Source organism: Neopelma chrysocephalum, unplaced genomic scaffold (assembly GCF_003984885.1).
Source record: "Neopelma chrysocephalum unplaced genomic scaffold, ASM398488v2 Primary Assembly neopelma1_96071, whole genome shotgun sequence".
Taxonomy (NCBI): domain Eukaryota; kingdom Metazoa; phylum Chordata; class Aves; order Passeriformes; family Pipridae; genus Neopelma; species Neopelma chrysocephalum.
This window is the reverse complement of record NW_020924722.1, coordinates 16165-20820: the sequence shown is the minus strand read 5'-3', so window position 1 is coordinate 20820 and position 4656 is coordinate 16165.

Here is a 4656-nt window from a genome sequence, read left to right as displayed (position 1 = left end):
CTTTTTTGGGCTGAAATCACCCGATTTTGGGCAATTTCGATTTTTTTGGGGGGGTTTTAAACCAATTTTGGGGCATTTTGGGTTTTTTTTCCAGGCCCGACTTCGAGAAGGACCCTGAAGACCCCGAGTACAAACCGGCCCCGGGGGGGGCTGAGGAGGTAAAAAAATGGGGGAAAAAAGCCTAAAATTGGGTTTAAAAGTGTTAAAAGTGTCATAAATAAAATTTTGGGGGGTCTGGGGTGACCTCACGGTGACCTTTGACCCCCCCAGAGTGACCCCCTGGCCGGGCTGGACGAGGAGATTTCGGTGGTGGACGGGGAGGAAGGTAAAAAAAAAAACCCCCAAATCCCCCCAAAAATGTCCCCAAAACCCCCCCAAAAATACCCAGAAATTCCTCTGAAAATAACCCAAAAATATAAAAAAAAAAAAGAGGAAAATATGTTAAAAATAGTCCCCCAAAAATACCCAAAGCCCCCCAAAATTCCCCCAAACTCCCCAAAATACCCCAAAATTCGCCCAAACCCCCCAAAATACCCCAAAATTCGCCCAAATCCCCCAAAATACCCAAAACAGTCCAAAATACCCCAAAACACCCCAAAAATCCCCCAAACCTCCCAAAAATAACCAAAACACCCCAACATTTCTCCAAACCCCCAAAAATACCCAAAACCACCCCAAAAATACCCAAAACACCCCAAAATTCCCTCAAACCCCCCCAAAATTCCCCCAAACCCCCCAAATCCCCCCAAACACCCCTAAATACCAGAAAACACCCCAAAATCCCCCAAAATATCCCAAAATACCCCAAAACACCCCAACCCCCCCCCCAAATATCCCCAAAATTCCCCCAAACCCCCCAAAATACCCAAAACACCCCAAAATTCCCTGAAACCCCCCAAAATACCCCAAAATTCCCCCAAACCCCCCAAAATACCCCAAAACACCCCAAAATTTCCCCAAACCCCCCAAAATCCTCCCAAACCTCCCCAAAATACCCCAAAACCCCCCAAAATTCCCCCAAACCCCCCAAAATACCCCAAAACACCCCAAAATAATCCAAAACCCCCAAAATACCCCCAAAACCCCAAAATACCCTAAAAAATCCCCAAAACACCCCAAAACCCCCCTTTTTTTCTCTCCCCAGCCCCTCCCGCCCCCGCCCCTCCCCCTTCCTCGGAGGCCCCGCCCCCCTGGCCCGCCGGCTCCGCCCTCACCGCCCGCTTCCGCCGCCTGATTGGTGCCCTGCAGAGGGGAGGGGCGGGGCCAGGGGGGGACCCGCCCCCTCCGGCTCAGGCTCCGCCCCCTCAGCCCCAAAACCCCCCCGGGGAGAGGAGGAGGCAGCGCCGCGCCAGGGACAAGCAGCAGAGGTGAGTTTTGGGGGGAATTCGGGGGTTTTTGGGGGTCGGGACCCTCAAATTCGGGTTCGGGGGGGTCAGAAACCCCCAAATTGGTTTTTTTTGGGGGGGAAAAGGGTCAAAATTTGACATTTTTAGGTGATTTTTGGTCTGTTTTTTACACTTCCAGGACCTTCCCAATGGGGTTTTTGGGTTATTTTGGGTTGTTTTGGGTTGTTTTGGGATTCGTGACCCCCAAATTCGGGTTCGAGGGGGTCGGAAACCCCCAAATTGGGTTTTTTTGGGGGGAAAAAGGGTCAAAATTTGACGTTTTTTAGGTGGGGTTTTGTGTGGTTTTTTTTGCCCTTCTAGGATCTTGTCAATTAGGTTCTTGGGTTATTTTTGGGGGGAATTCAGGGGTTTTTGGGGTTCGGGAGTCTCAAATTTGGGTTCGGGCGGGTGGGAAACCCCCAAATTGGGTTTTTTGGGGGGAAAAAGGGTCAAAATTCGACATTTTTAGGTGATTTTTGTTGTGTTTTTTACTCTTTCAGGACCTTTTTAATGGGGTTTTTGGGGTTCTAGAGCCTCGAATTTGGGGTATTTTTAGGTGTTTTTGTTACCCTTTTTGGGCATTTTCGAGTTCTTTTTTGCCATTTTTTACCATTTTTTTGCCATTTTTTCCTATTTCTTTGTATTTTTTCCCATTTTTTCCCATTTCCGTGCATTTTAACCCCATTTTTTGGGTGTTCCCCAGGTGGAGCCGTTGCGAGGAGTCAGATTGGGGGGGATTTTGGGTGATTTTTTTTCCCATTTTGGGGGTGGTTTTTCCCATTTCTGTGTCATTTTTTTGCCATTTTTTACCATTTTTTGCCTTTTTTTCTATTTTTTCCCATTTCTTTGCATTCTAACCCCGTTTTTCGGGGTCCCCCAGGTGGAGCCGCCGTGAGCAGTCAGATACGGGGTATTTTTAGGTGTTTTTATTACCTTTTTTGGGCATTTTTGAGTCCTTTTTTGCCATTTTTTCCCATTTTTTACCATTTTTCGACTTTTTTTGTATTTTTCCCCATTTTTTCATGTTCTCATCCCATTTTTTCCCTCGTTCCTAGGTGGAGTCAGTGCAAGCAGTCAGATTTGGGGGATCTTTGGGGTGATTTTCTTGCTGGTTTTTTGCCATTTTTGGGGTGGTTTTTTGCCATTTTTCCCCATTTTTTTGCCGTTTTTTGCCATTTTCCCCATTTTTTCCCATTTCTTCGCATTCTAACCCCGTGTTTGGGTGTCCCGCAGGTGGAGGGGGATTTTTGGGTGGTTTTTTCCCATTTTGGGGGTGGTTTTTCCCATTTCTGTGTTATTTTTTTGCCGTTTTTTGCCGTTTTTTGCGTTTTTCCCATTTTTTCCCATTTCTTTGTGTTCTTACCCCATTTTTCCATCATCCCCAAGTGAAGCTGCTGTGAGCAGTCAGATTAGGGGAATTTTTGGGTGATTTTTTTGCCCTTTCAGGGCATTTTTGGGGTTTTTTTTCCCGTTTTTTTCCCGGGTTTTTTTGCCGTTTTTCGCCATTTTTCCCGTTTTTTCCCATTTCTTCGCTTTTTCACCCCGTTTTTCCCCCGTCCCCAGGTGGAGCCGCCGTGAGCAGTCTGATTTCCTGCGCGTGGCGTCGACGTTCGGGGTGGAGCTGGACGGGGGCTCCGGAAGGTTCCGCTGGGGAAGGTTCCGGGCCTTGGCCGGGCTCGAGCGACGCTCGGACCAGGAGCTCACCCAGTTCTACCACGCCTTCGTCAGCATGTGCAGGCAGGTCTGCAGGCTGCCACCAGACAACAGCCAGGGTACGTGTGGATTTGGGGTGAAATATCCCAAAATTGGGAAAAAACGGGAAAATCGGGGAAAAAATGCGAAATCGGGACGAAAATCGTCAAAATGGGATGAAAAACCCCAAAAACGGGGGGTAAATCAGTGAAATCAGAGAGTTAGGAGGGTCTGTGCCGCCTGCCACCAGACAACAGCCAGGGTAGGTGTGGATTTGGGGGGAAAAACCTCAAAATTGGGAAAAAATGGGAAAATCGGGGAGAAAATGTGAAATTTGGGCAAAAATCGTCAAAAATGGGGATAAAATCCCAAAATCAAGAGCTAAATTACCAAAATTGGGGGGTTAGGGAGCTCTGTGCTGTTTGCTACGTGAGGATACGGACAGTAGGGGCTGAAATTGGGGTGAAAAAAACCCAAAATTGGGGAAAAACGCGAAAAGGGGGCGAAAATCATCAAATCGGGACGAAAATTGTCGAAACGGGGGGTAAAGACCCAAAAACGGGGACAAAATCTTGAAATCAGAGAGTTTAGGGGGCTCTGTGCTGCCTGATGCCCGGCAGTGAGCAGAGTAGGTGTCAAAATTGGGGTGAAAAACACAGAAATTGGGAAAAATTGGGAAAAATCGGGGAAAAAAATGTGAAATGGGGGAGAAAACTGTCAAAAATGGGGATAAAGACCCAAAAATGGGGATAAATGACCAAAATCAGGAGGTTTAGGGGGGTCTGTCCCTCCTGCAGCCCCTGAACACGGAGGGCAGGGGCTGGAATTGGGGTGAAAAACCCCGAATTTGGGTCCAGTCGCTCATTAACGGTCTCAGTCAATAATTAATGGTTCCAATGATTCATTAATGGTTCTTATCCCTAATTAATGGTTCCAATCACTAATTAACGGGTTTTTTTCCATCCCAGCCCCCCCAGGAGTGTCTCTGCCCCCGTTCCTGTCCCTGCTCCGCTGCCTCCGGGAGCGGGTCCCGTTCCCCAAAATTGACCCCAAATCCCCAATTAACGACTCCAAATCACCAATTAATGATTCCAATCACCAATTAATAGTCTCAATTACTAATTAATAGGTTTCTTTTCCATTCCAGGAGTGTCCCAAGCCCCTTTCCCAGTGTCCCCCCTTCTTGCTCCGGTGCCTCCAGGAATGGGTCCGATTGACCCCAAATCCCCCATTAATGACCCCAAATCCCCAATTAATGACCCCAAATCCCCAATTAATGGTTTCAATCCCTAATTAATGACTCCAATAATTAATTAACCCTTTCTTTTTCCATCCCAGCCCCCCCAGGAGTGTCTCCCACCCCCATTTCCAGTGTCCCCCCTCCTGCTCCGGTGCCTCCAGGATTGGGTCCGATTGACCCCAAATCCCCAATTAATGACTCCAATCTCTCATTAATGGTTCTAATAATTAATTAACTGTTTCTTTTTCCATTCCAGCCCCCCCAGGAGTGTCTCCCACCCCAGTTTCCAGTGTCCCCTTGTCCATCTGTCCCTGCTCTGGTGTCTCCGTGAGCGGGTCC